Source organism: Rhinolophus hipposideros (genome assembly GCF_964194185.1).
Source record: "Rhinolophus hipposideros genome assembly, chromosome: 21".
In the NCBI taxonomy this organism is placed as follows: domain Eukaryota; kingdom Metazoa; phylum Chordata; class Mammalia; order Chiroptera; family Rhinolophidae; genus Rhinolophus; species Rhinolophus hipposideros.
In genome coordinates, this window is record NC_138067.1 from 698,077 (window position 1) to 722,500 (window position 24,424).

A 24,424-nucleotide genomic window follows, 5' to 3' on the forward strand; every position below is an offset into this window, starting at 1 on the left:
GTTATTATGGCCAACTTAAGACGAGTAAATAAAAGCAACAAACAAAATAAAAACACAAAATGAAAAAATAATTAAAACAATAACTATTCCATTCATTCTGAGCACATCACCCAAGATTGCATTAGAAAAAAACTACAATAAAAACATGCTTTTAATCTGATAGTAAAAAAGCCCAATAAAATAAAAATGAGGTCCATTAATGAAAATAATGGCCCTTACCCCAGCCAGTTAAAATGCTGAGCTTATGTGTTTTGGGGCTTGGGGGGGCTGAGGACTCTTTTTTTCCCCTACAGCTGGTGATAGATGTGCTTTTGTTACACAGTGGAGATGGTCCCAGCTAATCAGTGTTGCTCAATATGGAATCTTACCTTTTGTATGAGGCCCAAAGAAATTGTGTAGGAAGACAACCGATTCCTGGGGAAATGGGCAAAAGGAGAACGGTGCTCTATTTAAGATTTGGACCTAAGAAAGGAACTCAAATATGTAGCTGTGTGTGTGTGTGCAGGTGTGTGTGTGTGTTTCCCTTTCTCCCTTTCTGTTTCTCTCTTAACCTGACTTTCCTTTCTCTCCTCTCATCATTACTTCAATTTGCTTTTGCCCCTTTTAGGGCAATGGCTTTAATTTTCTTGCAGATGACAGGTAAGTCCAACCTGTCTGGATAACATCGAGGTATCAATAGATAAGTCCCCAGTAATAGGAGACCTCAGGAAGACCCTCCCCTTCTGTTGTTGCTAGAATAATTGTGCAGTCGAGTGCAGATGCTTCCCACACTGTGCCCCCCGGTCATGGGTGGGCTTCTTCCCTCTGACCTCCTCCTGAGGCTCCCCCTTTACTTTCTAGCCTGTATTACAAGTGATAATTTGTAGTTATTTGTCTGTTTACTTGCTTAATTCTGAATCCCTTGAGTGCAGCTACAAAAGGAGAAAAGACACCACTCAGAGTCCACATCTTGACCTCTAAAGGCGTTGCTGAGAGCTGACCTCACCAAACCTGGGGCGAAACTCGTTCAGAGAAACTCCCTGTCCATCTAATCAAGTCCTCTGCTGCCCTCCCAGGGCCCCGATGCTACTAACACAAGTACTTATTTGTCCAAAGGAATATGAACATTGTAATTTAGTACCTAATTATGCTTCTCTAGTCATAACTGGGAATGTGGTATTAAAACATTGCATGCTCTTCGCCTGTCAGCATGTACCTTTGTCAATACCCTGGGATTGCCGGAGATTTCTTTAATGTACAGTCTCCGTGCTCGTATCTCTCTCTGTCGCCCGTCCTCCCGTGTCGCTCACAGATTTACTCTACCACCTCATGTTGTGTCGCATTGTGCTCGGAAAACAAACAAACAACAAACAAACAGGACGTTGGAAGTTCAGCTTCCTCCTAAGGATGTGTGTGCATAGATAGCTTTCAAAATGGCTTCATCTTTTGTCTGATTACAGTACCAGCCATAGAACGTGAGACGTTAGGATTCTACCACTGGGAAAACCCACCAGCCTGACACATAAGAAGTGCTCAGTGAAGTTTGCTTAATTGATGCTTCTCATCTTGTCATATGTCTAGGCCCGTGGTCCTCAGTCCTGGATGTACCTAAGAAAGCACTGATCTTTAAAAAGTCCTCATGCCTCGTCTCATGTCAGAAAAATGAAATCCATGCCTCAATGGACGGTGCTTCCAGATGATTCCAATAGGCAGGAAGAATTGAGACCTCTGCTCCGGGCTCAGCCAACACACGTGTGTTTGAAAGAGCCACTGTGCTCTCCATGCCCAGCTCCAGTGCCCGGCAGCCTTTGGCTCATGATCGAAAACTTAATTTCTGCTTAGAACTTCTCCATGACCTGATTAGCCATACCTACCAGAGTGGGGAGGGAGGGAGGCAGGTTTTATATTGGCAAAGCTACTTTTGAAGAGAGCGATCTGTTAAAAAGAAAAAAAAGATTGTCCTAATAGGAATTGTTTGTGTCTGAAATGATACTTGCTGTTCTAACTTCCGAATATTTTGTGCAAGTTCCCCTGCAAAGCGACTCCCCCGCTGGGAGGACCAGGTGGACATTGACACAGTACACAGATGCTCACAACCAACAACCCTACCACTGAGTGAGGAGCACCGTCCGCAGCTTCTGCGAGGGAAACGTCTGTTTGCAACTGAAGAAAACAGAAACACAACAGTGGTGTCAGTAAACTGCCATCTGAGAGAACGTGCATTTTCTGACAACCCTGTTGCGTTCAGAGGTAGCCTTGCTGAGCAAAGAGAACCCATCTTGGCGGGGGCGGGGGGGCCAGGGGCATGGGTGGCTCGGTCCTCCTGGCCTGGCCAGGAATCTCATCCATGTCCGTGGGTGTCCAAGGCCTGTGAAGTTCCCAGAGCCCCGAGCACAGGCTGGCTGGCTGTCTTCAGCAGCCGCCGCTTAGCGCATGTCAGGAAAACTCCACTGCTTGGATTTGGGTCCAAAGTGTCTCCTGCAGGAGCTGGTTTACAGTTGGAGCTGACTGTGCTCAAGGCCACCCACCCTTCATCTGGGAACTTCCCCAAAGTCCCGCCCAGGGCCTGGAGTCTCCCACTCTGATCCTGTAGATCCCTCAGTGAGCCAGACGACCTGCTTCTGGGGATCCTGGCCAGGGACTGTACCAGTGAGCAGAGCCCGCCTGTCGGCTGTGGGGACTTCGCCTTGGGTGCTGGTGGGACAGGGGTCCCTTGGTTGGGGTCAAGGTGGCAGTCTTCACATCCTTTCTTCTTCGTTGAAGTCCTGAGTGAAATTTCATCTCAGTAGAAAATCCTGCCAAGGCCCTAGTTTATGGTCATAGACAGAAACCTAGGCCAATGACTCCCAAAAGAGTGTCACAGTATACGGGGGGCAGCTGAGAGAATATCCTCACCATCTTTACCCCCAGAAAGAAAAAAGGGAAATGAAGGAAAATCAATCAAATGCAACAAAACAAAACTAAAGCACCCCTGAAGCCCATGTGGGCGGAGGGCATGATGGCTCAGGAGGGCCCTCATCATGGGTGAAGGGTGCCACCTGCTCTGCAAATGGCCATCCAGAGAACATGGTAGTAGACATGTTGCTTTCTCAGGAAGGTCTTCTCCTGCTGTCTGCCCAGGTGGTGGGTAAGCAGGTACCGCCAGTCCCTGGGTACTTACTTATTTCCAATCTTGCTTGCAGAATATTAGCTCCACGAGGGCAGAGATCTTATGTATCGTGTTTTCCACTGTATTCCCAACACTGACACCAACAGCTAGACAGAGGACAATCGTCCATACAATTATCTATCAATTAAATTAATAAATTACTTTTCTGACGATATAAGGTAAGGAATAAGAGTTTAGACCCTGTAGCCAGACTGCCTGTGCTTAATTCTGTGTATGCAAACTTGGAAATAGCATGTAATGACCTTGGGCAAGTTCTTTATTGTTTCTGTGCCTCAGTCCCTTCAAGAAAGGACAAAGGCATGATTGGTATGAAAAAAGAATAGCACATAACTTACAGAATTGTCATTGTCAGGGGGATTAAACAGATCTTTAAAAAAGTTAAAGTGCCTAAACGAGCACCTGGCCATTGCATGCATTTAAAACAACAACTAAATAATACCCGAGGGCCATTTTTGGAAAATAAAGTTTAAAAAATAAATACAACAACAACAAAATAAAACAGTCCCTACCTTAAAATGTAAGTGTAGTGAACACTTCTGAGGGACTTTCAAACTCTAGTTAAGCTCTCATGAAGAAAGGAAGTCATTTTGACTTCACCACACCACTCGGCTTGTGAGCGGAACCGGTTCAGAAATTTCTCTGAGTTTCAGTCTCTCACCTAGAAAAGTGAAGGTTAGGACCGGCTCCTCCCAGAGGAGTTTCCAGCTTTAATTTTCCGACTCTCCACATTCCAGGACGCACGTGGTTAAAGTGGCCCTGCTGCCCTGCATCTGGCTCTGGCCGTGGCATGTGGAGGGAGGAGAATCTAGGCTGCATCAGCGGCCCTTGGACAGTCCCTTTGCCTCAGGATGGGAACTCTCACCAGCAGAGCGGGCATCCCAAACGTGCCTCTGTGCCAGCAGCCGCCATCATTGCAGACAAGCAGAACATGGAATGTGACCCCAGCCCTGTGACCGTCTGGCCCAAAAGTCACTGCTGAACCCCAATGCCAGCCTTCTGGGAACCAGCCCACAGGTGTGACTTTTGTTGTGATGATTGGGGCAAAAGGCATTCCTGCATCTGTGCTCAAGGCATTAATGATAATAATTAATAAGCCCCTGGCAATTATACCCAATGATGTGTAAGGTCAGGACAATGTGTGCTGTCATCAGTTCACCGTGGCACTGGAGAGTGGGTGAGTTGCAGAGCCCGGAGTGGGTACCAGCTGGAGTAGAATTAATCTGAGCATGGCTGTCACTCACTCTTGCTTGGCCCAACCCACGGTATTGTGAAGCCTGTCAGTCTCTTTGGATGGGAAGCGGGAGCTCACCCTGAGACTTTGGAAATTCATGTCATTTCACTGGTGGGATGATAACTTCAAGCATTAAATAATAATAATTTTGTTTATTAACAGTTGGTTCCTGCAATCTCTTCCACTCCCCAACCTTCATGTACACACCCAGAACAGGAATTCAGAGGCAAACACAGGCAATTGTTTTTTTTAGCTATTGAGCTTCCAAGGGCCAATGTTTTGGTCTAAAAGTAAGTGGAGAAGAGTACTTGTGGGGCCTCCAGTACCAGCCTCCAGTTCTCACTCCAAAGGAGAGGAGAACACTCTCCCAGGGCTCAGGGAGCGAGCTGTGTGGAAGTGATAGGGCATTCATCCCCTTCTCCTGGTTTGAGCAGGTAACAGAACCCCCAGAGACATTGGGATCTGGGAATCTGTCGAGTGGAAGGCCCAGAGTGGCCCACACCTGGAGCAGTTTGGGGCAGTGGAGCAGGTTGACCCCTGTGGTACACGGTGATTTCAGCAGAGGGGCAAACACCAAGCTTTCTGCCATTCCCTTGGGGTGTGGGGAGCAGGCACCTTTCCAGAGCCCCAGGAAGGGCTTGGATGATAGATAGGGATAAGTTGACCTGCCAGTGGTGGTGGTGCTGGGGGTCTCATGATTTTGGTGAGTGAGAGGAGGCTACAAAGCACTGTGGCATTACGGACCTGGTGTCGGGCATCTCCACTGACATCAGCAAAGAACAAACATAGCCAAGCACAAGTCAACAAATGCAGGCTGACTGAAGGCCAGACCACCCTGTCTCCTTCCACCCCAGTGTCCAGTGCAACAGAGAGAGAGAAGTCCTGAGTGGGCGGACTTTAAATCTGAACTGACTTTTTTTGTTTTAAAGATTTTATTGGGGAAGGTGAACAGGGCTTTATTGGGGAACAGTGTGTACTTCCAGGACTTTTTCCAAGTCAAGTTGTTGTCCTTTCAGTCTTAGTTGTGGAGGGCGCAGCTCAGCTCCAGGTCCAGTTGCCGTTGCTAGTTGCAGGGGGCACAGCCCAGCATCCCTTGTGGAAGTCAAACCAGCAACCTTGTGGTTGAGAGGACGCGCTCCAACCAACTGAGCCATCCAGGAGGCAGCTTAGCTCAAGGTGCCGTGTTCAATCTTAGTTGCAGGGGGCGGAGCCCACCATCCCTTGGGGGACTCGAGGAGTCGAACCGGCAACTTTGTGGTTGAGAGGACGCACAGTGCAGACTTCTCCCTGAAGCACAGCTTGGGTGACAGGTCCCTGTTCAGCAATGGCTGCTAAGCTCTGCTTTTAAATTTGAGCCCAGTTATCTGCCAGGAGCCCTTCTTCATAGGTGTGGGGACAGAGCCCCAGAAAGCAGTTCCAGGCTCTCGGCCTCACATAGAAAGGTGCTGGTTCGGGTAGTAAATGGCCATTAACTGTGATCAGATGGCCATCAGCTGTGGCTAGTTGGCCGTCAGCTGTAACCCATAAGCCATTGGCCACTAATATAACTGCTGTGGCTACGCTAGCAGAAAAAAATGGGAGCTAGCAAGAAGATGGTGGCTGGCAAGCGCGAATTGCTGTTAGGACGGCAGGTTGCAGATTATGTAGATCCTGCTTCCTGTGTCTCCAGCCCAGCCGCCAGCGAGAATATATTGGTTTGATTCCCCTATCTATGGCTCCGTGGGTGTTCCTTTTTGGCCTAGCCACAGCCTGCGTTCTTATGTGGGGAGCAGGAGCAGAGACCCCGCCTGCCGCCCCGCAGGACAAATGGCGCAGTGAGCAGGGTCCCCCGCACGACACATGGCGTAGTCGGCAGGATACGGTGCCCGCCAAAGCTTTCCGAAGGGCAGTGGAGCAGTTTGTGCCTATGAAAGCTCAGTCTCAGGAAGACCAGGAGGAGCAGCTGCCGGAGAGCTCAATCCCTGTGGAGGGATGGAAAGACGTGGATGGTTCCCCAACCTGCAGAGGCCGGAGAAAGCGAAGGTTGTTGCCGCCCTGTGGGCTGGAAAGTGCTTGCTGAGGCAGCCCGGATGCGGGACTTGTAGTCCCAGGAGGAAACGCTTGCTGAGTCCTCTGTGGGAGATGAGGGTGAGGTCAAGGTCATCCCTTACCCCCAGGACAGCCCTGGTGAATGACTATGTACTGTGGGGAATTGCCTTCTATCCCTGATTTAATGGACGCTTGACTGTTTGGGAACGTACCACCATGTAGTGGAACTGGCGGATGTTTGCTTTTGTGTCTTGACTGGCCGCCATTGATAATATGTAAGCACCTTGATGTGAGCTGCTGTTGTTCCAGCATGGTACCCCGAGAGGCCCAGAGAGAGAGTGGCAGTGCCCTGAGAGCCCTGGCTGAGTCCAGGAAGTCTGGCTGTGTCCAGAGAGACTGGCAGTGCCCTGAGAGCCCTGGCTGAGTCCAGGAAGTCTGGCTGTGCCCAGAAGTACTGGGGTGGAGCCCTGAGAAACACTGGCTGTGCCCAGAGAGCCTGGCTGTGTCCAGGATATTGCATTCACCTCCAGGCTCCTCTCAAAGGGCCGCTCGAGGAAGATGCTTGTCGTGTAGATTATGAGGTAAGACCCTGTAGGGGTGGAGTGTGGGGACAGAACCCCAGAAAGCAGTTTCCTGGCTCTCGGCCTCACATAGAAAGGTGCAGGCTCGGGTAGTAAATGGCCATCAACTGTGATCAGATGGCCACCAGCTGTGGCTAGTTGCCCATCAGCTGTAACCCGTAAGCCATTGGCCACTAATACAACGGCTGTGGCTACGCTAGCAGAAAAAAATGGGGGCTAGCAAGAGCGGGTTGCAGAGAGGTGGATGCCGCCGGTGAGAATATAGTGGTGTGACTCCCCTACTTATGGCTCCGTGGGTGTTCCTTTTTGGCCTCACCATGTCCTGCGTTCTTATGTGGGGAGCAGGAGCTGAGACCCTGCCAGACGCCCCGCACGACAAATGGCGCAGCGAGCAGGGTCCCCTGCGTGACAGTAGGTATTTTCTTTCTAGAAATCAACACACTTCATCAGAATCCCTGGGATGTTGCCTGGGCATCAGTAATTCGAAGTGCTTCCAGGTGAGTCTGATCCTCACTTGCCCCACAGGAGCTCAAACCCAGGTGTGGGCTGGAAATGGCTGACTGCCCTCCTCTAACATCAAACATGGTCCTCCCTAGTTGGTAAAGTAAGTTCTCCATAATCGAATTTGAGCCTCACAATGGCTCATCAAGTGATGTACTTTACGATAAAGATAGTGTACTGAGACGTAATGGGTGTGATATTTCCAGGACACTCTATGTGCAGAAAAGCATCTTCATTTGCCTAGAACTCAGCTGAATCCTACCTTGAGCCTGAATTCTGAGTCAAAAGTCAGTTCAGGGGTCAACCCGGTGGCTCAGGCGGTTAGAGCTCCAGGCTCCCAACTCCAAAGGCTGCCGGTTCGATTCCCACATGGGCCAGTGGGCTCTCAACCACAAGGCTGCCGGTTTAATTCCTCGAGTCCCCCAAGGGATGGTGGGCTCTGACCCCTGCAACTAAGATTGAACACGGCACCTTGAGCTGAGCTGCCCCTGAGCTCCCGGATGGCTCAGGTGGTTGGAGTGCGTACATCAAGAGATGTATAATCATAATAGTTCCAGTGGTGACGTCTGTATAATTCTTGCTTCTAATTGACGTATTTTACTATCTTGCTACTTAAACCAATTCCATAACAGTCAAGGAAATGCCACTTAAATTAATGATGAGATTTTATAATCAAAAATAAAAAGATATGTTACCAACTGGTATTGGTAGGCATGAGGAAAATGAATACTCTCACATGTTGGTGAAAATGTGAAATGTTACAATCATGGAAAAACCCTTCAAAGAGCACATGTATGTGAACAGACATAAACATACAAATAGGATTATAGGGAATCCTTGTAAAGGTGTGCGTAGAATTACGTGAGGATGGAGAAACTGCGTCTTTTTACTTTTAGCCATTCTAGCATATGTGAGGTGATATATCATTGTAGTTTTAATTTAATTTCTCTGTTGACTAATGATGTTGAGCTTTTCCCCCTGCTAATTGGCTATTCATATATGTTCTTTGGGAAGTATCTGTTCAGGTCTTTTGTCTATTTTCCTGTTGGATTGTTTGTCTTTTTATCATTGAGCTATAAGAGCTCTTTATATATTCTGAATACAGTCATGGACCGTGTTATTGGGAATATTGTGTGTTTTGAAGAGCAGAAATTTTTAATTTTGATGACGTCTATTTTATCAATATTCTCTTTTGATTTATTTTGATTGATTTTGTATCTGATGATTCTCTGCCTAACCCAAGGTCACAGTGATTGTAGCCTATGTATCTTTTCCTAGAAATTTTTCAGTTTCAGCTCTTACATTTAGGTATACAATCCATTTTAAGTTAATTTAAGGGTTGTGGTTTTATCCCACATGGATGTCGTTGTTTCATCACCATTTGTTGAGAGTTTATCCTTTTTTAATGAATCGCCTTAGTTCCTTTGTTGAGAATCAGTCGACCATGTATGCATGGATCTGTATCTGGACACTTGATTCTGTTTCCCTGGTCTATGTACCTATTCCTTTAACAGTCCGTCCTGTCATAATTACTGTTGCTTTATATTAAGCCTTAAAATCAGGTATTGTGAGACTTCCACACTTTTTCTTCATAAAATTGTTTGGGCTATTCTATGCCTTTTGCTTTTACAAGTAAAATCTATAATCACCTTGTCTATTTCTATTAATAGAGCATGCTAGATTCTAATTGGGATTGTATTGAATCTGTAGTTCAACTGGGGGAGAACTGACATCTTAACAATAATGAATCCATGAAGATGGTATGTCTTGCTTTTTTTGGTTAAGTCTTTATTTTTTCTCAGTATTTTGTAGTTTTCTGTTTATTGGTCTTGCACATATTTTAATAATTCAATGTATATTTGATATTAATACTATAGATAATATTTCAAAATCTCAATTTCCAATTATTTGTTGTTAATATAAAAATACAATTGATATTTTATGTATTCTTATTGCGTCCTATAACCTTGTCAAATACAATTATTCTAGTAGCTCCTTGTAGGTTCATTCGGCTTTTTCATCTAGGAAATTATGTCATCTGCAAACACAGACAGTCTTATTTCTTTACTATCATAGAGAGTGAGCCATCTGAATGTCCAAAAATATATAGGAAATGGCAAATCAATACCTTCACATTTTGGGGTATTACGCAGACAGTGGAAATGCTTACAAAGAAGATTAAAAGAAATGGAAAGTTGTGTGCAATATTATGATAAACAGACTGAGAAAAAGATTTACAACACCTGGCAGATAAGGTGTACTTAATATGCATAATATGCAAAAGTATTTACAATTAAAAAACAAAACAAAAGTGAAAGACTAGTGGTCTACTTCAAAACATGGCAAAGCTATTAACTGGCAATTCACAAACAGAGAAATCCAAATGGTCAGTAGACTTAAGAGAACATATTGGGGAAGTGAAAATAAAAATAAAAATGAAATGCCATGTTTTACCCATCTGACAAAAATGTACAAGTGATAACATTAGGTGCTGGCAAGCATGCCAGGATCTGTGCACCTCATACGTTGTCAGTGGGAATGTGACTTGGTTCATCCTTTTAGAAAAGCAACCTTATAATATCTATTAAAATTAAAATATGCATATGTTTTGACCCAGTAATTCCATGTCAGGCTCTATCTCATAGAAAGAAAAGCATTATTTTTAAAGTAAGGGGGGAGAGGAAATCTTCTAATTACCCATTAAAAAAAGAACGATTGACTGCATTGTGTATCAGAATGGCAGAAGACTATGCAGTTATGAGAGAGAGAGGGATGGCCATAGTAATTCACTAAGAGAGGAGACCAAGTTACAGAAAAATGAAAATGTGTGATATGTGTATGAGAATAAAAACTGATTTTTATTAAATCTTTTGTTTTCTTTTTAACTTTTGTTAAATCTGTCCCACAGGACAAGCTTTTTCTTTTCTTTCTCTCCCTCCCTTTCTCCCTCCCTCCCTCTTTTCCTTCTGTCTTTGTTACCTTTCTTGCTCCCCCCCTCTCTGTTTTTCATACTCTCTCTTCTCTCTCTGCAATATCCATTCTGTCTTTTGGACAAGAATGACGTAATGGAAGGGCTAGTACAGGCTATTAGTACTGGTTATTTTCTGAGGATAAAGTGAAGGGAATGAGGCATGTTATTAATTATGATTGTGTGTCTGTTACCCATCACTGGTTACAGGGAACATAGGGTGGTTTTATAATTTTGGAAAAGGGGTTTAATAGAAGAAATTCTAGGACATGATTATGCTTGGAACTCTGTTTTATTTATTTATTTTTAAGTGTAGGTAAAAAGATAAATAAAAGCATCAAAAGTTTGGGTTTGCCTCTGATGAGCAGAGGCACGTTGATGAATTCTGCTCCTTTATGCTTTTGTGCTTTCAAATTTAAAAGTATTAACTCAAACTTAAAAAGTCGAAATGAAGTTATTTTGCCCATCTTCTTTCATTCAAGGGAGACATCTTGCTTTTTTGGAGGTGTCTCGGGGTGAAATGCCACGCCCCGTTCCCCATGTGGTTCAGAGCCGCAAGGCTTCCCTTGGTTTCTGGGTCCCAGGGGTGCCCACGGGGACCAGGAGCTGGCTGGTGACGAGAGCAGAACTTTGGCAGCAGCCTGTCTATGTGAAAGGGCCAAGTGGGTGTCAGCGTCCTCACCCTGCGTCAGTGGTCACTCTGTGCCATCAGGGGTCCACCTGTCAGCCCCACAGAGGTGGCCCCAACGGTTTTGGTCATGGAAAGGAGAAAGCACCCATTGCAGAGGCAGAAAAGCAGTTAGTGTGACGGGCGGTTGAAGGCAGACTGTGAGGGTTTGGGCTGGAGCCTGTCCTGTGGGACTGAGTGTGGCCAGCAACTTCTGGAGAGATCTCACTTTGGGGACTTCCCATTCTGGGCACAGATGAGTAACTCTTCCACCCTGGCAATAAAATGGGGAAGGAGACAGTAAATAAGCAGCAGGCAAAATGAAAACCAGTAATGAGCCGTATGAATATTGTGGTGAGACAGTGTTGGAGGCACATTTATTTGGGAGCACGGCGTGTTCTGGGAAAGCATAATGGCATTGTGGCTGCTCGTCCCCATGTCCCTCTGCTGAGTTTCCGCTCATTGGCCCTGGAAGCTGGCAGTGGCTGCACCTGTGCCCAGAAGCTTTTACAACCTTGGCAGGGAGAGGCTGGAGCATCACAGAGGGAGGCCATGCTCCAAGGACCTCCTTGGAGGGGAGGAAGGGCGGGAAGGCCCGGAGGCAGCCCCCTGCACCCGCCCTGGCCCACCAGAGCAGGGAGAGAGAGGCCCAGTGGCCCAGATGGTTGTTCCTGACAAGGGTGTCAACCCACATCAAGAGAAGCTTTTCCTGAACCTTCACCCTGAGGGGAGACCCTGTACATGGAGGTTCCTTGTGAGTGTGTGCTGAAGGATGGGCTGAAGCTTTTTGCATGTGTTGCACCCCCCTCCAGTGAGCTTCTCCAGACCTGAGTCAGGGCTTTGACCTGGAATTGTTTCTTGCCCGTGCGTGGCTCTGGGAATCCCCATCAGGTCCTACTGGCCCGAGGCAAAGAGGGGATGAGAAAACAAAGCTGTAATGGGGAGGGGACCTGGTCAGGATGAAAAACTGTTTACAAGGTCTTGACCATCAGGAGCTGGTTTTAGGGGAGCAGTCAGAGCCACCTGCCCTACAGGAGAGGTACCAGGGAGTCAGGGAGCAGGGCCATGTGATATGTACCCAGAATGGCTCTGAACCTCTGACTCAATCACGGAGAAGGAAGCGCTGGACAGCTGGCAGAGGGTAAAGCAAAGATGATTGCGACCTTGGATCGGTTCTCCCCTTCCAGCCAGTGGGCTCAGCACCTGGCTGAGTGTGGTTCTGGGGCTTTGTGTGTGGCATTTTGCGGCTGTCCTGCTGTGGGCAGGGGCACTTTAATGCTTGTCCTTTGCTTCTGAAGTTACTGCAATAAGATACTTTTCTGCTGGAAATTTCCAGCGAGGTGTCTCTAAAACTGGGTCATGGCATTTGAGCCTGATCAACTTGTAGAAATATTGTACAGTACGTCATGTTTCTTTAGTGCGTGTGTATTTATGAATTAAAATAACATGCTTGGCAAAAAGAAATTCGTACAACGCATTCCTATGTTACGTATGTCCTCTTAATCTGTCCTCTCCACGTACCCAGGCGAAGGCCCACTGCACTGTAAGTGGTTTTCAGGAGCAGTTTTGACTCAGCACGATTTTGACCAGGTGCTGAGTCTGGACCCTCTCTTTATGTGCGATGGAACTCCCCCGAAGGTGGGAAGCTCTAGAACTCCTCTGAGCCATTGTTTCCATTGTCAGAACGGGAAAGCAGAGCCCAGAGTGGGGGAGGTGATTATGCACATTCGAGGACCAGCACCCAGGGTGAGTTCTGTGGGTGAGCCCTCCACCCTCCTGGCCCACTGCCTGTGGCTGCATCTTCCCTTTCTCTCTGCCCGCTCCTCGCCCCACTGCATACTGCCCAGAGCAGCGCCGAGCACAGAGAATGGCTCAGGACACAGGCGGTCCCTCCGCCCCAGCCGTGCTGCACGGGCCTTTCAGGGGCCACATTCCTGAAGCTAACTTCTGGCAGAGCTGTGTGCGTGTGTGTGCACGTGTGCTTGTGCACAAGCACATGCACTTGTGAGTAACCGAGATGTGTTGGCGGGGGCGCCTTTCCCCCAGGGGCCTGGGGCATGACGGGTCTGTGGATGTCCCCGGGACAGTGGCCCGCACAGGGACACTTCACCATGCTGCAGGCAACATCCTGTGGCTCTGGGCCATGGGCGAGACTATCTGGTCTGTTGGCTGGAAGCTGAACTGATAATTGACATCAAGAGGGAATTGGCTCTTTTAAGACAAATGCTTCCAGATGCCCGGATCACCGTGTCCGTGTTACTACCCAGATGGGTCTGGGTGGGAGCCAGAAACGTAACAGCAGTTGATAAAATCAGAAAGGTAGTTAATCATAAAGTAGTTAGCTTGGGCAGATTGCTGGAAGGCTGGCCTTGCTCGCGGATGGCATGACAGTGCCGGGGGCGTGCGAGGACCTCAGAGGAGAGAGGCTTTTGTCACCTCTCCAGGGGCAGGCAGTCCAAGCTTGGGGCACTGGTGCTTGTGGTGCAGCAGGAACCTGCTCCCAGCTATGGCCCAGCCATGTGGGGTTTGGAAAGCCTCTGACAGAATCAGGTTTTCTATGGAGATTACAATTGACGACCTGTTTCCTGGTCTCTGGGAAGCCTTCATGGGCAGGGACTGTGTTGACATGTCTGTTTCCAGATCCAGCTGGAACCAGTCAAGGTAAATGAAAAGCAGGGAAACTAAGTGGAATTGAACCTCTGGGAACCTCAAAGGGGCCTTTTGCTTATAGTGTGATTTGGGCAGTTAAATATTTTAAGGATTTGGGCAGATGATCTCACATTCCAGGGTGCTGGCCTCACACCAGCATGCTAAAAAGTTTGGGGCGATAAAACAGCACTGCTCTTTTTAACCCAATCACAGTTGATTCTGTGTTCTGAGTGGAACCAGGAAAAATGTTCTGGAATGACGACTCTCGTCTCTTCCCTGGATAACTGCAGGAGCCTCCCAAAAGGCTTACCTGCTTCATTCTTGCCTCTCTAGAGTTCCTTGTCCACACAGTACCGACGTGATGTTTAAATATGGAAATAGACTGTAGCAGCACCACTGCTTACCTCTAGTACCTTTTCACTGAAATTAGAATAAAATCCAGATTCCTTATTGCCTACAAGGCCTCTGTGAAGTGGACCTGCCCACCTCCCTGCTCTCATCTCTTGCCCACTGCAGCCACTGGACTCCTCCAGGACATTGGCACCTGCCCCCCTCACTGTGCCTGGAATAATCTTCCTAGATTTAACCCTGCCGTCACCTTCTTTAGTCAGCTGTCAGCTCAAATCTCACCTCTTCGAAGAGGTTATTTAAAGTAGTCCTGTCCTAGTTGTTTTCTTTGCCATTGTCTTATTTTATTTTCCTCAAAGCATTGGTCACTTTCTGAAATGATCAGGATAGCACTTAAACTTGTTTACTGTGTGACTTCCCTACTAGAATGCAGGCTCCCCGAGAGCAAGATTGTGTTGTTTTGTTTCCTGCCATATCTCCAGTATCTAGAATGGTTCTCAGCTAAAGTCAGCTCTCCATAAAAATATTAAAAACAAATGGATGAGTGGGTGGATGGATGGATGGGCCTTTGTGACCCAGGAAGGGTGCCAGATAAATGTCACTGCAACAGGACTCATGAGAGGGTTAAATAAATTGGCAAAAGGTCAAGCCAGAGCTATTCTGTCATTGATGTGTTTCTAGGTTAGGAACCCTGTTTCTTTAAATGTAGCCACGTAAAGGACTAGCTGCTGGGAACATGTGAGTCATTTTTCTGGGGATCTTTTTTCTCTCCCCTTTTATTCAGGCAACAAGCAGTTAGACATGAAATCTGGATGAGTAAACTTTGATAATGAACTTTCTCTTCCCCACATAACATTGCAATAGTGACCACTAATTTCTTTTTTTACCAGATTATCTCCTGTTGCTGAGTATAACACTAATGTGAAGAAAATATTTTGTTATACAACTAAAAAATGGCCTCATAAGAATGAGTTATTCATTGGAAATGGTGTATTTTGTGATGAGATGCCACTGAGGGCTGAATGGGGACTAAATGTACTTGTAAATTATTTACTGTAGTAAGCGCCAGGCAAGGTCCATAGCTGCGTGTAACAATACTAATTATTACGGGGAATAATCTCCTTTTTCGTAACATTTATTATTCTTTGATAATAAACATAATAAAAAGCTCTTTGAGGAACATTTAGAAATGTATAAAGAGACTACTCTGTTCACACTCTAATCCACTGCCCTGAGATGAGTGTGCTAGCCTGCTTTCCTGTCGCCTTTCTGTCTACATATATGTAAACATACATGTATATTATACATGGTTTTAATTAGCCTCTATATACAATTTTTAATTGCTTTTTTTTCACTTAAAATGACATCCCATATATTTCTCCAGGTCATTTAAAGACTCTTGGCAAACATTATATTTCTCCATAATATTTCTCCATAACATTTAATTGCATAGACCTGCGTCGTTTAGCAGAAATACAATGCGAGCCACATATGTAATTTTAAATTTTCTAGGAGCTACAACAAACAACTAAAAACAGTTGAAATTAATTTTAATCATACATTTTATTTATTCTCATAATTAAATTTTGTCATTTCAATATCTAGTCAATATAAAAACTATGGAGCTATTTCACATCTTTTGAACAGTTTGGGTTCCATTTCAGTTCTGGTCAGCCACACACCGCGTATGGGGCAGCCGCTCCTGGTGAGTGGTTGTCGCATTCTCCAGGCCAGGCCTGGGCCACTGAAAATTAGCAGTGTGACTGTTTATGTGTAGTGGAAGACATTATACACTAACTCCCGCAGTCCAACTTAAAAGGCCATCTTCCAAGGATAAAAGCAGCCTGGAATTAGAGTTCCAGTTATCTTTTATCAGGTCTCAAGGTGATTAATTCAATTTGATAGCTACAAGCTATAGCCTCAATTTCTCAAAATGCTAAATGAAGTGGAAAGATGTTGAAAACAATGTTCTTCAAATTATGCATTTGATACCATTTTGCCTCTTTCAAAGATGATTTCTTAGGCTCTAATAGAAGCTGATGTCTCCTAGTATATTAAGCTCATATTCAATACAAGGCAAATGAATTGAATCAGGTTGGATGGTATTGATTACGATCAGTCGGCTTCGGCTCTGGGTCGGTTTGCCCTCTGCAGTGGGGTCCTGGGTCCTCCACGGAACCTTACTGACACCACGGGGCCCTCCGGCCTCCCTTCGTGCATTGTAACACAAGAGAGAAGCCTGAGAGCCCAACTGGGGCTCTACCTTTGAAGACTCAATTTTAAAATTTATTTCTGAACCAAAGGAATTTGAGGGGAACCCAATGGCTGCAAGTAGTCCCCAAATGACATCTCACAGAAGCACCCTGACTGTCTGTGAACCAGACTTCACAAAGGAGGGAGGAGAGGGAAGAAGAGACATCCCAGAGCCCGTCTGAGCTATGGTGGTCTGTTGGCTTACACCCCACACGGACCATCCAAAGCTCTCATTGGGGGCCTCCCACAGGCCATGCTTGGGTCCAGCAATAAATCAGACGGTGTGTCTGTCTCCAAGGTGATTCGCTGAGAGAGATGGACAAGCAGGCCCCTAAGTACCACTCATCTCCTGTGAGAAGAGACGTGCCGAGCACACTGTGTGTGGCGTATCCCGTAAGCCGCTCAGTCCAGCCCTGCAGGATGGCTCCTGGAGGACAGAGCTGACCAGCACGGTGACGTTGGGACGGTTCCTCCTGCCCGTGCCCTGTGGACTGTGTGATAAGGACTATACCAGCCTTATTGGGCCCGTAGGGAAGAAAATGGGAAAAATCCCTGCGAGATCCCTCACGTGGCTTGCAATACAAAGCAATCCAGTCACTGAGTACTGGCTGCCATGACTTTTCTTGCTGTTGTTTCATTAGAAGGTGGGTAGGTAGTGGGGGCCACGTGATGGAGCACAGATTGGGGGTGATGGGGAGGTGCTGTTGGAAGCAGAGGACAGATGTGCACAGATTTGCAGTTTTAGATGAGTGCTCTGGTGTACGGGCTGCAGGAGGCCTTGCAGGAGAGTTTTTGGGCCGCCATCCAGGCGCACACAGTACTTAGGGGACTCGGATTAGAGCTGTATTTGCATAACAAGGGAGTTGCTTTTATTAGATTGTGAGTTATGATCAATAAAAAACCAGCATTTTGTAAAAGATGCATTTATACTTATTTAACATTTTATTGTCCTGTCTTGTCACCATTGCTGCATTTCCGTCATCATGGGGTTTGCCTGGAAAGATAAGAGCATGGGGTGCTCCCACTGTTCTGCCCCTGGGTGGGAGACGGAGGGCTGTGTGGGCATGGGTGGTAAGGGGCAAGAGAGCTGTGGACAAAACCCAAGTGACATGTACGGTAGCCTCGACTCCAGCACATGGAGGTGCCAGCAGCTCTGCCCAAACGGGACTCCATATTTACACAGCTCCTCCTTCTCCTTTATCTCGGCCATCAAAAGCTTAAGGATATTTAAAAACCACTGGGGTGTTGTACATGAAATACAACCTCAGGCCACTGATGGAATTCATGCCCAGGTTCGGCCGAGGTAGGGCCAGAGCCCACCCCTCCAGGGTGTCTGGCCTGTCACTCTTCCCATTCGTCTTCTTGATTGTAAAAAGTAAACACATGCATGGGAGGGTTTGGGAGACAGAGTTATGGGGGATATAAAGTGCCTGACGGCATATAAACTTGGCCATCCCACAGTGGAGACCCCAATCGCAGTGGTGCTAAGGGATGAGAGGGAGTCCTGGAGACCAGGGAGCAACAGGCAAATGACAAAGTGACAGGAAGCAGTAGGCGTCTGCTGGCCAGAGCAGGAGCTGCTTGTGGCCCCAGTGTTTCCAGGAGTGGGGCTGGTCCCCTGCCTCCTTGGCCCTCCTGTACCCATGGCTGAGTGTTCTCCTCTCAGGAAGTAGCCCAGAAGAAAGCAGGAGCCACATCTGTTGGAACAGGTACTACAGAGCTGTGGGGGTGATGGGGTGAGGCAGAGCTCCTGTGCAAAAGACAGATATGGGGACACCAGAGCCCCCCCACTGAATGTGAGTGGCAACCCTGCCATTCGCTTTGCAGCCCCCGCAGGCTTCAGAGGAGATGGGCAGAAATTGCCAACACGATGGTGAACTCGAGGGCTGTGAGTCTATGCAGACGAGAGGCAGGAAGTTGCATGTATGGAACAGGAAGTCGGAGCCACTGCAGCCCCTTCCCACAGCAGGGGGAGGAGAGGTACCCTGGACTTCAGGGCTGCCAAGAAGGCATGGCCACGTGTGCAGGCCTTGTGCAGGGGCTTGGAGCACTGTGTGCTGGGGGCTGGCTCACTCCCTGTCCTGTCCAGCGGGTCTTACTGCCAGGACATCTGGAGTGCATGTGCGTGTGTGTTAGAGAGAGAGGATGAGCCAGCCAGGCAGAGTGGAGGGCGAGGGGGTAGCACAGAGTCCGAGGTGGAACCTGGACGTGCCATAAGACTAACCTGGACTTACCCATTTGCTGTACAGATTCCTCGCACGCCTACTGAGTTCCCGTATGGTGCATACCAGACCGAATCCCGGCCTCACGGAGCTCACAGAGCCACAGTAACCAAGTAATCCCACAATGACTTAATTTGCAGTTGAGGCAGAGTTGGTTCTGTGAAATACCAAATGTGCGCCGCTGACCTCCACTGGTGCCATCCTTGTTTAGAAGATTGTCTGGCATCTTTTGAGAAGGTGCATTGACGTCGTTGTCTGAAGGCCAGGGGAGAAAACATTTGGCATCTCCAATTAGTTTTTAAAATGTTTGGATGTGGTACTGATGCCAGTGGGCACCTCTGAAGGCCAGTATTCCTGTTTCTGCCTGGAGGAAGCTGGAAGCCCTTGGTTCAGATATTTATTTTGAAGTGTAACACTGGTACTGAGAGTGCACCCGTAAGGGCCCAGCGCCCTTATGGCACACAGCTGTGTCACTAGCACCCCGATTCAGCACTAGAGCATATCATGTCCTCCCAGCCAGCACCCCGGAATGGTGTCACCCAGCAGGGGTGTCATTTCCGTTCCTGCCTCGCAAACACCGCGGTCAGACGTGCCTGTTCTTGCATGTTAATAAACTCTTCGACACGTGATCTCTCTAGCTGTCCTGTCCTCACCTCATGTTTGGGAGTGTCGTCCACATGGCTGTGTGAACATCACTGGTGTCTGAAGTGTCTTTCCATTATGTTTGAGCAAACCTGGACTGGTGGAGATGACCTTGGTATCTGCAGGATACAGGCCCCGATGGGGCGCCATGCCCCCTAGGAGCCCCCTTGGGCCCTGCCACCATCCAGGACCACAGGCCCCTCAGGGCACCACTGACCTGGAGGAGGTCTTTGTACCCAGAAGCCTTCCCTCCTGTTGGTGTCCCCATCCCCTCTCTCACTGCAGAGGAGCTGCCTGGATTCTGGGGCCAGAATGCCAGGGCATGAATGAATTGGTCACTTCTGAAGCTGTCTGTGCCTCAGTCTCCTGGCTTCTGCCAGTCTCCACCCCTCTAATGTGGGGTTGACAATAGCGCTTACTTCATATGGTGGCGGTGAAGCTTAAACGTGAAGGGCTGGTGGTGCCAGCTGCCATCATTTTTGGAGCAGCACCAACTTGGGGACGTGGGTCAGGGGTTTTTGTTCTTTGCTCCATGGGTGAGGAAACAGAAACCTAGAGAGGGGAAGAGACCTCCATGGTGTCACTCAAGGATCCCACTGATGGGTCTTGTACACGCTGGACCTTCCAGTGTCATAAAGGGAGATGTGAAATGAAATCTTCTGGATGACACTGTGTGCAACCTGAGTGCCCACCGTGTCCAGAGGGGCCTTTACTGCCGGTGGCCTCTGTGACAATCCTGTAGCGTCAGATGCACAGAGAGAGCTGGCCTCATTCTTCCCACGAGACCCCATTTCACAGATAACTGAGGCACTGGACGGTCACAGAGCTACCTGGGGTTCAGACTCCTGAGCCACCTGCCCCTGCTTTTCTCTCCCCGATATTCTCCAGCCTATAGCGGTGGGACGTAGGCCGCCTTCACCAAAACATCAGTCTCGTGGGCAGAAACTCTTAGGTGTGTTTTAAGGCTCTTTACCCTGCTTGCCACAGCTCTGCAGTTGTCCCACCCCTGCTGGGGAGCTCTCGGCCACTTAGCTTTGGACAAATGCACAAGTTTAATAGAACATTTCAACAATGCTTTTGAAATAGAAAACAGCAATGCTCACATCACAGGGAATAAATAAGCAAGGATAATATGGGGGTTAATTACGGTGCTCTAGTTGACAGTTGAACTTTTTGAGCTTCCTGGAGCCAGGGCTAAAGAAGGTTTGCTGATAGCAAGCAGCTTGGCCATCTTCCAGGGTTTGCTGAACACGATGACATGAGACTTGTGTGGTTGTGTTGCCCTGGGCACTGGTAAAACTCAAGACTGGGGGAGACAACTGTCTCCCGGAAGTCCCTCCATGGAGAAGCGGGAGTGGGTGGGTAGCTGTGTGACTAACAGATGAGACTGAGTGGGGGAGGAGATGGCCCAGGCGCAAGACAGTGCTGGCAGTTGTCCTCAGGGCCACCAGAGTCACTCCTCAGGGTTCTGGTGTCCTGAGCCAGGAAGATGAGCAGAATGACCTGGGAAAACTGTTTGTAAAACATGCGTCCCTTGGCCCCCCTCCAGTTGTCTTGATTGTAGCCTTGGAGCCAGAAGACTTAGAATGTCAGGTTTGAAGAACCACACGTTTACATACACCTGTTACCTCCTTCCAGGTAGCAGATAGAGCAGATGAAGAAGCAACTTGTGTGAGCCCTCAGGTGAGAAGGAAAGGAGGCAGGAGCCAAGCCTCCCCGTCTCCCTGCCCCCCCCAGTTCCATCCATTCCTTCATCCATATCCAGCGAGAGGCTTGTACAGAGGCTCCCCCGGTGGGCAGGTGGGATGGAAGTGGGCAGCTGGGGAAGGAGCTGGCAGCTGAAAGGGGAGACTGTTTCTTCGAAAGTCTTGACTCTCTGCTACGAAGAGTTTATTTCACAGGAGTCTGAGCTGCAGTTGCTAAAGGTTATTGAATGCTTAACAGGAGCCAGAGTATTTTATCTAAGTCTCAGCTCCGGGAATCCTCCCCACAGCCTACGAGATGTGTGCATTCATTACACCCACGTCACAAATGAGGAAACTGAGGCCGAAAAGTTGTTCTTAGTTGACCAAGACCGAGGGGCTGGTGGGTGATGTCCCCAGGATTGGAGCCCAGGCCCCCACACCTGTTCTTTGACCTGACCTGTGCTGGCTTTTCCACACGGCGATGCTCATATGTTTTTCTATTTTTATTTTCTGCCTTGACTACCAACAATTGCAATGTTTATGCTGCCCCAGGTCAAATAGTTCCACGATGTATGTTTTTATAGTTTCTGTGGCTGATTTCATGTACTCTCAAGTTTCATTTCCTATTATGTTTCTGAATGGTACAAATGATTCTTTTTTCCTTGGGTGGCCTCAGGCGGTGGTGTTGGAACACGGCTGTGATCCACTATAATAAAGTAAGGTCCCTCCTTCCACCCACGTGCCCCCCCGCCCCGCTCCCCATTATGCTCGGGATGGACATTCATACTTTAGTATGAATCAGAAGACAGCAGGGCTAGTCCTGCTGTTGTAAAGGTTAGGTGCATGTGGAGGTAGCTCGGGGGCAGGGGGCTGTGTGGAAAGCAGAGAGATCCATGAGTTTCTTTCTCCATCTGAAGATTCTCCTGCTTGCCCACGAACAGCCTCACCCAGTGCCCTGTCTGCAAGTACCCCTTGCCCTGCCTTCACACAGACACATGGCACGCCTACTCTCTGGCCTGGACCCTGGCGTAGGGGATGCTTTTCCCCAACCAAATAAGAGGAAGAGATCATGACTGCTATTTCCCTGGGGTGGGGTGGGAGTTACTGTTTTAGAAAAAGAATACGAAGCGTCATTCTCTTAGCAGAAGATTTCCTTCGTTGTTGGAGCAAATCTTGATTTCCTTATAAGGGTCTGGTTATGCAATGAGGGAGGCCAAGGGAGGCAGCTGTGTTTTTAATTTCATGTTCATTTTTTCTGGAATGTAAAGTGGGCCCGTCAGTGACTGGGTCCTCGTCCCACATCTCTTGCATAACGAGGACACACATGCATCATGGAAGAAGGCGAGCGAGTGGGTCATCTGTCTTGGGGGCACTGACTGTCCACGTGCCCAGGGAAAGGTCAGGGACCTGTGGGTATTAATTAATCCATCCGGCCACACAACCTTCAATGTTTATTAGGGAAGGCCATGGCATTTGGCCAGAATGATGGCTTTTAAAGATTGCTGTTTTGTTAAGAGGACAACATCTGCTTACTGTTTGTGAGAATTAAGTGTTCCTTTGTAAGGCTGTTGGGAGCAGGTGTGGTGGATAACACAGGTGAACGCTCCTTTTGTCACATTCCTGTCACAGTGGATCCTCCTGCCCCATCCACATTGAGCTCCCCAAAGAGATGAGCCTCCGCTCCTTTCTTGCATGGCTGGGGGTCTTGAGTTTGCGGTCCAGGTTAAGGCACACAACCTTTAATGCTGAAGTCAGTGACTGTTAGCATTTATGGAGCAGTTATTATGCGAGAGCGGTGGTGGGGGCCCGGTCAGCCCTTGGGTGCCCGTGAAGGAAGCCTGGCAGCTGTCCAGCATGGGATGGGGGTCCAGACACTCAGCTCTGGAGTCTAGCCACCCAGGGGCACCACTCGGATTCCCAGAGCAGGGGGTGCCCCGAGCTCCCCCCCGCCCCCGACTTCTGAGCTAACCCTCATCGCCCGCTCTGGCTTCTGTGGAGTGGATCCCACTTCCAGACCGTCTCCATTACCCCCAGTTACTGTGCCTGACTCACCCTGGTACAGACCCCTGATCGCCCCGGAATTGACACCTGTAAATATTTGTGCCTGTTTTGGAGGTTTGGATGGAGAAGGATTTAGATCGCAGGCACACAAATGATGTCACATCCCGAGTTGTGTATCCGGTGTGTAAAAGCCCTCAGCTGTTGCCACGGCCGCAGACAGTCCCCACATCCACTGACAGCTTCTCAAAGCTTCAATGGCCCCCCAGAACCAGGGGTCCCAAGGGGGCACGCGCACTCCTGGGCACTCACAAGTGTGATTTTAACTGATACGGAGGAAAACATCCTTTATTTAAATAGCTAAATATGTAATTTTGTTTCTACTGTTTCTCCATGGCAAGTAATGCTCATTTTACTTTGTTAGTCATGTAACTTTCCTTTTAAAACCGACTTTCAAAAGTGAGTCATTTTAAAGGAGACATATGAAGTGGATGGTAGGACGAGTTGTGGCAAGGGTGGGACAAACCAGAGAAGACATCAGGAAGCCGTTCAGCTGTCCTCTTCCTGGGGGAGCTGGCAGCCTGGGGGGGGTGCCTGAGTCCTTCCCACGTCTGTCCTGCAGCTTGGCTGTCACTCGGGGCCGCCCGCCTGCTCGGCCCCGAGTGACAAAATAGAAAAACCTCCTACTCAGTTCACCTTGAGAGGATACTAGATGGCCGAGGTGCAGGAGTACGTTTGGATACGACCTGATGTCCCCGTGGAGAGCTGAGCCTTATTGGTGGACGCCCCGTGGTGGGTGATTACCTGAGTGGAAGGAAGGCAGGTACACCCTCGAAGTTTATGTAGGAGACGCTGTCTCATTATGACACCTCTGTCTCCCACTTCAAATTAGCAATCAAGATGCCTTTAAAGCAACGCACGCTCTTTATCTTCTGGGACCCAGCATTCCTGTACCCGCGGTGCCTTTGAAAACTGGCTGGACAGCTGGGAAGCCCCAATGCCACGGGCACAGGCAGAGACCAGGCCCAGACATGGGGACTGGAAGCCGAATTCCCAGATCTTGAGGGGACTTGAATTGAGGGGACTTCTTTGAATTCCCAGCACACCCAGCTGACGGCGTGCTCTCAGCCACAGTGTGGCCGCTTTTCCTTGGCTATAGCCACCTGATTATGGGTGGGCTCCTGGGCGCTTGGCAAAAAGCCTCAGAAACGTGTGTTTCCTTCGGAGTCAGAAGTGTAAAACCTTTTCGCCGTCCCCACCCACTGGCTGGGTGCGTCGTCTGGATGGAGCGGCCACGTCGTCGTGCTTTCGGCACAGCGAGGAGTGACAGGCTGTGGAGAGCCAGGTGGGCATGTGTCGGCCCACAGGCCATCCGTCCCCTGCTGTGGCCTTGTCTGTTGGTCTCGGGCTTCTCCTCTCTCCACCTGGCTCACTAGCGCTGGCCTTCGGAATCCCGGTCGGCCTTGAGCACACGGTTAGTCCCTGTGAGGCCAGCGTCCTCCT